Source organism: Orbicella franksi, chromosome 10, assembly GCF_964199315.1.
Source record: "Orbicella franksi chromosome 10, jaOrbFran1.1, whole genome shotgun sequence".
Taxonomy (NCBI): Eukaryota; Metazoa; Cnidaria; class Anthozoa; order Scleractinia; family Merulinidae; genus Orbicella; species Orbicella franksi.
In genome coordinates this window covers 4,481,923-4,491,287 of record NC_138154.1, presented here as the reverse complement: position 1 = coordinate 4,491,287, position 9,365 = coordinate 4,481,923, and positions in this window count along the sequence as shown.

Sequence of the window (9,365 nt, the reverse complement as noted above, 5' to 3'; positions counted from 1 at the left end):
CACTTCAATATACACTTGGATTATTTCTAGGGGAGGGGTGCTCTTCCCAACCACGTATCCACGTATCCGCATATCCACTTCAATATACACTTGGATCATTTCTAGGGGAGGGGTGGTCTTTGCCACCACGTATACACGTATCTGCGTATCCACTTCCATATACACTTGGATTATATTTAGGAGAGGGGTGGTGTTCGCCACTACGTATCCACATATCCGCAGTCTTCAAGGAAGCAGCTTTGAAATGGCAGGGTATTCTGCAGTTACTCCAGCCAATTTTTTTATTGATTTAATCTTAACTAGAACTTGAAATTAACTTAGGCATCTACAACAATAAACTATTCGCTTCTTCACTGTAGTTATCGCACGCAAGACTTATTTAAAAACTTTGATGTGACTTACAATTATTTGTGTTTTCTATTCAATAAAACGCTTCTACAGATGCGATAATCGTGAAATCATTTGACCTAAACTCACAACATATCACCAAAGTTAAATTACCTAACAAAAATTCTTAAGCTTACAAAAGATACTTTGTACTCACAGTACTGAGGGAAGCTAGCGTTCAGTAGCATTTCGATGTGTTCGAATGTTCGATGTCTTTTAAACAATAAAACCTTCAAAATCTGACTCGGAGTCTGATGCAAATAGTTCTTGGACGAAAGAATCGTCAAGTTCAACAGTGTCCTCAGTTGAATTATAGACTAAATCATCTTCTGTTCCATCCATATTGTTCGTAATGCCACACTTCAGGAAAGAGGCAGTGATCATTTCTGCTGGAATCTCGTTCCATGCTTGCGAAATCCACGAACAGATCAGTTCTTCTGAAGGCTTCTTTTGTCGCCCAGTTGCCGTAAATTCATGGATTCCATCTGCCATCCACTGCATCCATCTTTTTCTGACTCCATCTTTAAACGGCTTGTTTAAAGATACATCGAGGGGCTGGAGAATTGATGTTAACCCGCCGGGAATAACAGCAAGATCAGTGTTCTCTCGTTTGAATGCTGCTTTCACGGTGTCTGTCACATGGGCTTCAAAAGCGTCATAAACAAGCAGGCTCTTTCTCCTTCCCAGGCCACCCTGCCGCCTATGCCATGCTTTCTCGATCCAAACCTTCATCTGCTCTGAATCCATCCATCCTTTCTGCTGGGCTGAAACAACGACTCCGTGTTGGTTGTTGATCTTTGGAACAGTTTTTCTCTTGAAGATGACCATCGGCTTTATTTTTGAACCATCCCCACAGCACACCAATACGACTGTAACTCGATTCTTTTCATTTCCTGTGGTGCAGATTTTGATGGTTTTCTCGCCCGTGTTATTGATCGTACAGTTTGGTGGCATGTCAAAAGTGAGTGGAGTTTCATCCATGTTAGCAATAAGATGGAGTGGGTAACTGTTCTTTACGGCGACCAATGATAAAGTGATGGAATCTGACAATCTCCTCGTAATCGGCTGGAAGACGTTGTGTCAAGGTTGTTTTCTGTCGAAGTGACAGAGCATTCCTCTTCATGAAGCGTTGACACCAGTGATTTCCAGCCTTGAATTGTCCTTCAGGAATGTTGTACTTCTCATCCTTCGCAAGTTCAAGGGCTTTCAGTCGCACTAGGGATGGCAGAATGGCAAGACCATTGTTTCTTTTCTCGGTGATCCACTCCAGCAGATCGATCTCACACTCTCGCCATGCAGCTTTCTTTCCGCGGTTCGCAGGCTTCAGTTGTGGCATCTTCTCGAGGTTTTCTTTACTTTTTCGCCAAAGCCTAACATTGCTCTCGGAAACACTGAACTCCCATTCAGCAGCACGATTTCCATTCTGCTCTGCGAACTGGATAATTCTTAACTTGTCGGACACAGTGTAATTTTGACGTTTCGTAGCGGTAAGTTTCGTTGCCATATTGCAGTTCAAATTGCTCGAGGTTGACACTCTCACATGTTGTTTTACTTATCAACTGTTTCTTAAATACTCAGTTTAATTTATTCATGGATTGAAATTGAAAACTTTTAATTGGTAGTTAATTTTGCCATGTCAATTAAAAACCAGTTACTGTAAAGCTTTTGTGTTTGTTTTCCTTTTATCTTATGCTAATGAGATGCGATGCAATCCGTGTATAATATGCACTGGAAATTTGAAGGTTAACTTCAGGGGAAAAAAGTGCGCATTATACACAGGTAAATACGGTAGTTGTTTGAAACAGTTACTTTAATTTCACATGATCTTTTTTGGACCCGTAAATCATATCTACATCTCCACACTTAACGCTAATTTCATTTGAATTTGAGCTTAGTATTCCTCCCAAGAAGCACGCATCCAGCACATGTTTGGCTACAAAAGCTACAAAAACAAAGCGTTCTTGGCCAAATGTGGATCCCGGCTCAAGTGCTGTCATGAACCATCAAAGAGCCAGCTTCAGCAGGGATAGACCAGGAAATTGCCAACTCTTCTCAGCCAAACACTCCATCAGTGGTTTTACATATGGCTTCTCTATCCAGTGCTCACTTTCCCAATCTTGTTTACAGTCTCCTAATCTCAAATCTGCCCTCCAGAACCCGGCTGTTGTCGATGCCAAATTAGCAAAGGAACTTGCCATGGGCCATACAGCTGGTCCCCTTGGGGTCCCACCTTTTCCCGATTTTATGATTTCTCCCTTAGGTTTAGTTCCCAAAAAGATGCCCTCTGAATTTTGTTTGATACATCATCTCTCTTTTCCCTGCGGCTCTTTCTGTTCAGATGAGCACTATGTGTTTGCAACTATAACCAATGAATTGCCTGTAACTGCAGCAGAGATAGCTGGACGTACAAAGGATAGTTTGCTTGTAAAGATACATGAATATACATCCTCTGGCTGGCCAGGCAGTTGCCTGAGTCCAGAGCTCAGACCATTTTGGAATCGTAGAGACGAGTTTTCATTGGAAAATGGGTGTCTGTTGTGGGGCAGTCATGTCATCATACCATTTAATAATTCCAAAAATATTTACTGGAAGAGTTACACGAGTGCCATCTAGGGATGTGCCGGATGTAAGTGCACCAGTACTATTAACAAAAAATAAAGTTAATGCCATGAAGAAGCTTGCTTTCTCTTTAGTGAGAACAACACTCAACATTGGAAAAGTCAAAGATGTGGTTTCTGATGCATGTGACGTGGATCTTGGATCAGTTCTTGTGTGGGTCAAAAGTGAGTAACAGCGCACTCTTGTGACACAGAAGAAATGGAATTTAATATTAAACTTGATGGGCAGCCTCTTGGAGGTATGCAATTATGTTTGATACAGTAATCTTATATGGTGCCCTTATATAATTGGCACCTTCATTAGTGTGAAATCCGAAGGATGGAATACTATTTGGGTTAGAATATTGGGAAAGGTACTTCAAGTAAGTGAAATGCTAGTTCCTGATAGAAAACACGGGCTTCAGATGTCATTATTTTTGTCTGGTGGACACAATGTGATGACATACTTGAGATAACAGAAAAGTGTTAAACGTTCCTTCGTTAACGCATTAACTTCGTGTTAGGCTGACGTTCAAGTACAGGAAACAGCTTTGCATTCACAAGGAAGTCTGAATTAAGACCTCACTACGGAAAAGTTTTAAACGGACTTTTACTTCTACAGTATGAGGAATATTGATATTTCAACCAAATGTACATCATTTATTGAATTAATAACATTATCTGGAGTTGTTTTGGTTACAAACATTTGTGTTTTCTCTCTCGATCACTAAATTTCTGTGAAATTTTAGACATTTATCCTGCCCTAGTTCAGTATTAAATTTAGTATCATTGTTATACTATCTAGCTGGAAGTTTATTCAAAGACATCTCTTCAGAATTACGAGTTTTCTTTTTAGCTGTTTAGAATATTAGGGTGTTACGAATTGCTGCAATAATTTATTTCACCATTTCGCCTTGCTTCTGTCTAGGAGTACCTGATGGAGCCAATTGGCAGAAAACCCGCTCTACAGGCTGCAATTATGCTGGCTGGGAAATATTAGCATTAGGTCATTTACTGGCTGGGATTTTCTTTCAGTGTCTGGCTTGCTAAAAACTGATTTAAAACACTGTCCCTAGCTGGAAAAAAACATGACTTGTTTGTTTTTGCTGGCTGTGACTTTTTCACAAAAGCAATTAATTTAACTGCTTCTTTCCTGGGACATACAAAATACATGAGTGAGCTCCAAAGTCGTCTTCAGTGTGACGATAAACCGCAAGCATTGTTCTTACTCCACGCACTGCAAAAATTATGCAAATCAATGTACACATGATGCCATGCCCGGAAATGATAGCTCCATTTTTACTGATTGTCACGGATTGTTGCAGCTTATCTTTTTCATCAATCAGGAAAAATTGCATAATATCAGCAGCTGTCATTTTGAATGACGTAATAAAACTACTATCTCAAATGGCCAAATCTGTTAAAAACGTTCTTTTCAATGGAACATGGCCGATCTCCAGGATCTCCGCTAGTTTGTCGCTTTTATTATGTAGTTCCAAAGGCCTGAAGGAGTCATCACTCTAGAAAACCGCTGCTGGCACTATTGTGCTGCAAGCAGTCAGCAGTTATAAAGAAACAGTGGAGAGCAACTTAAAGGTGGGTAAATTTATTCTGATAATTCTCTTGGTTGCACATGGGGCAGTGATGGTACTGGAATCAGTGACACTGTTTGCTCTCTGTTTTACATAAATTCTTTCATTTATAGAAAACTAAATTTATCAAGGTATAGGTGGCATAAGAATCTAGATTCTAAAGTGTTCATTTACATTCCCCTTTTGCAGTCATTCTGAGTTATTTCAAGGGGCTCCACTGGAAAAGAGAAAAACAAGATCTGCCAAATCTGAGATACGACTCGATGCAGAAATTTTCTGAAAAATGCCAGACAACAAGAGTCAATTGTTCACCCTCTTTTTCAGTCTTATTGGGTACATTAAATGCTTTAATCGTGGTTCAATACTAGGAAAACAAGTTAAAGTTTGTCCTCTGGAAAGCAAGGGACTGTCGTGCATTGCTCACCAGAAACGGTAAATACATCATGCAATGTATTTTATTTAGCATAAGAAAATTTAAAATTGTCTGTTATTAAAATCATTGTCAGTTAAAAGAACTGAAGATTTTGGGTCCTTAAACTTTCCTTCAGTTTCTAGTTGACAAGGAAACAAGGTTGCAAGCCCAGTGTAGCATGTGTTTTCAGAAGTTTACATGTAACAAAAGAGCAGAACTGAAAGCTGAACAAAGATGAGAAAAGGTGGTGTTAATGACTTTTCTCGATTTTTTCCCTTCATTTTTTCTCTTTGATCGGACCCATAGGTTCTGCATGTAATAATGTAATAATTGAATTTCTGTACCAGGAACCGGAGGATCTTTTGAAGCCTAAAGAATTGGTTAAACAAAAATCAGGAAGGATTACAGAACTCACGAATGTTTGCCATACTTAAAACAATGTTTTAGAATTGTGAAAAGGAAACTACTAGGTGAGTGTCCGAAAAATATTGCCAAAGTCCAATTTGACAGGCATATCATGCAATGCATTTGATTGCACCAAGGAAGTGAATTTCTGGTTATAAATGCGATCCAAAACAGCTTTCATTGGAACTTGCGAACTGAGGCAACAGTTTAATTCTGCATGCCAGTGCTGTGAATCAAATAGAGTTGTGTAATGAATAATCTATCGATGAACTGTATATCAAAATGAACTTTTCTGCCAGTTTAAAATTCTTTGACCAAAAAGTGCACGTCTGGATAATATTGCCAGATTATTTGGCAGGCATCTGTTACCTGTGGTATTTGGCGGGCGTACAGGCGAAAACTTCTTTTTTTGGCTTGTTCACTCGTTAAACACAAGGCCAATGGGGCAAATTCCTTCAGGTGATCCAGGTCATGATTAAAGATCTGAGATTGCAATGATCATGTTAAATAACAGTTTTGAGGAATCCTTGTCCGGAGGGGCTTGGCTCACCAAATTTGGACCTTTTGAATGCACAGAATTTTGAACTTTTGAAATTCTATTTACAGAATTGTGACCTTTTTGCAATTCTACATCCTTTACTTCTCGTTAATCACAGTGAAAAAAATCATGATATGACAGGCGCAACCAGATGCGTTATGGTTCTATGGCAAATTGTAGTATATTAGGACAGCGGTTGTACATATCAAAGTAAACATCTGGGATAGTGCGAGCGCAGGAATAGGGTGTTACAACGTGTACTGTGTGTACTGTTGTCATTTGCCTTCGTGGCTGCCTTTTGTGGCTTATTTTTGCGGTTCGACACTACAAATTTGCGACAAGGATGTCGAATTCAGTAGAAAGAGCGCTTTCGCCTTTAGATTTAACAGGTTCTTCCTCTCAGGTCGCAGAACGATGGCGACAGTGGAAATGATCATATTAGTATTACATCGATGGCAAGGGAATCATGAATCCTTCTTGGAAAAAGGCTCAGTTACTTCATTTAGTGGGTATGGAAGTACAAGATATTTATGAAGATCTTCCAGATCCTGGACCACTGAATGCTGACCAAGATGATGAGTATGTGGTGTGTCTGTGAAAGTTGGATGCTCATTTTAGAGCCTCAGAAAATGTACCATACGAGCATCATGTCTTTCGTCAACTTATGCCGACAAAGGTAGAGCCTGCTGACAAGTTCGTGGTTTGTCTATGTAAACAAGCTTGTTGTTGTAGTTTTGGTACAACTTTGGAGGAAAATTTGCGGGACCAATCGATTGAAAAGTTGCCTCATGTTGAGCTAACAAAGAAGCTATTGGAAGTCAATAATATTACTCTGGAAGCTGCAATGCAATGCAATGCGAGCAAGCAAGTCAAATGGTCACGCCAAGCCAAGAACCTGGAGCAGGCACTAATGCAGTTGAAGAAAGTCCTGGGTGTGGAACTAAAGGAAAAAGTGTTTGTTTCAACTGTGGTAAAGAAGGTCACTTTGCTCAGAGTAAAAGTTCTCCAGCCCGAGATCGCAAGTGCAGCAAGTGTGGTAAATATGGTCATTATGCTAGCTGTTGCAAAGGGGGAAGGAACTTGAAGTCTGGAAAACAAGGCACCACCCAATAATGGGGAGGCAGACAGCAGCGCCATGGTAAGGGGAGACAGGCCAATCAAGTTGAGGATCATTGTAGCCAATCAGGTGAGGATGACAAATACGCTTTGACTATAGAAAAACAGACGTGTACTATGTTAAATTCTGCTGAGCCAGTGATCTCAGTGACAATTGGTGGAATCAGCAGAGACATGTTAATTGATTCAGGTTCTGCAAGTAACCTTATCAGTAAAGATACACTCCAGGAACTAAAGTATCAGGGGCTCAAGATTGAATTAAAACCTTGCATGAAGAGATTGTATGCTTATGGGGGTTGAGAGCTTGGAGTTGATGGCCGGTTTCAGTCAGAAGTTTCTGTACCAAAAGCAAAGGTTGTGGCAAATTTCATTTTTGTTGAATCCGGGCGTTGTTTGCTGGGATATTCAACTGCCACAGATCTTGGAATCCTTCGTGTGGATCCCACAGGAACTCTCGGGACAACAGACTATAACACTGTTGATGATACCTCTGTGGGAGAACTCAAAGCAAAATACCCTAGTGTGTTCCAGGGAATTGGAAAGCTTAAAGATTATCAGTTGAAGGCTACACATTGATCCCAGTGTAACTCGTCATTCAGAAAATGCGACGAGTACCTTTTTACATAAAGGACAAAGTAACTGCCAAGGTTAAGGAACTCCTTGAAAAGGATATAATTGAGAAAGTCAAGGGGCCTACGCTGTGGGTAAGCCCAGTGGTTGTCACTCCTAAACCATTAGGGGACATAAGGTTATGTGTCGATATGCGGAGAGCCAACAAAGCCATTATTTGGAAAAGACTGCCCATACCAACCATAGATGAAGTCCTTGAAAGCCTTAATGGGAGTGGTGTTTTCTCCAAGTTAGATTAAAGGTGGGGTTTTCACCAAATCGAGTTGGATCCATAGTCAAGGGATATCACTGCTTTTGCCAGCCATGATGGTATATTCTGCTACAAGCATTTGAATTTTGGTGTAAATGCTGCACCAGAGAAGTACCAGCATATCGTTACCAAGTCAATGGCAGGTCTCCACTAGAGTTTTAAACTGTTGTTATTGTTGTTGTTGTTGTTGAAGACAAATATGTTATTTTTGCTGTCTCTACCCCTTAGCTAGCCATGTCATGTTGACCAATTTAAAAACTTATAACTCCACCACATGAACAGTTACAGCCTTAAATATCATATGAGATGGAATTTACTGTTCATAGGAAAACAAATCAAATGGAAACCTTAATGTTTTCTCTTACAATAGAATGATGCCGAGACCTAGCTCTCAAAAACCTGTTCTATTAATTTTCATTCTGGATTTAAAAAGATACATTTCAGTGTATTTTTTGTGAAACAGAAAGAGTTCTCATTTGGAGTGGCTCCAAACTGTCATGGTATTTTCCTGCAAAACTCTTTTAACAGGATTAACAAGAATAATGCAATTACCATTAGAAAACAGCTCTCAGAAAATACACACACTGACTGGTTATAACTCAATAGAAACACAGAACTAGCAGGAGCTGTTGATGTAATGATGGCGCAAGCAAAGAGAATTTACATTTTGATGATCAAAGTAAACAAGCTGTTTCCTTTTTTTCCTTGCGGTGTTTTCTAAAAGGAATAGAAAACATGTCCTTCATGTTTCTATTAAGCTATAGAAACACTCGTGAAACTTTGGGATAACTTGAAAAAGCTGTAGAAACACTGGCCTACAGCTCCTGTTCCCACAGCATTTCTCATTCTCCCAAACTTCCACTCGTATTTCTATAACTCGATAGAAACACGGTACATGTTTTCTATTTCTTAATTCAGAATTCTTGAAAAAGAAATTTACATAATGTTGGCTCCCAAGAGCATATTTCTTGAAAAAAGAATATTTTTTCCCTTCATTTTACATATTCACATATAGGTATTAACTGACAGTTTAAGACCTATTTTTTGCAGTAATGGCCACAATCATGGGAAGAACAAGGTGGCTCTGCCACATTAATTTTCAAGAAATATTTTTCTTTTCAGAAGAATATAAATTCTTGAAAAAAATAACTGCACAAAATATGTTTCTTGGAAAAGCCTTCTGCTATAAAGAATTTCAGTGTTATGTGAAAAACTTAAATTCTTTGCAGAAGACATTCACGACATTCCAAGATGAGATAAACACTGGAGAGTTTTCTCAAGAGCAGAATCAAAATTCTCTTCGGCTGCCATAATTCTCTTCCTGGACTCACTAGTGGAAAAAAAAATATATTGATTTATTGTTTATTGGCAGGCATCAATCGTAAAGCTCCACACTGCACTAGTCACAAACTCCATTCGTGGACAAACAGCATTTCTT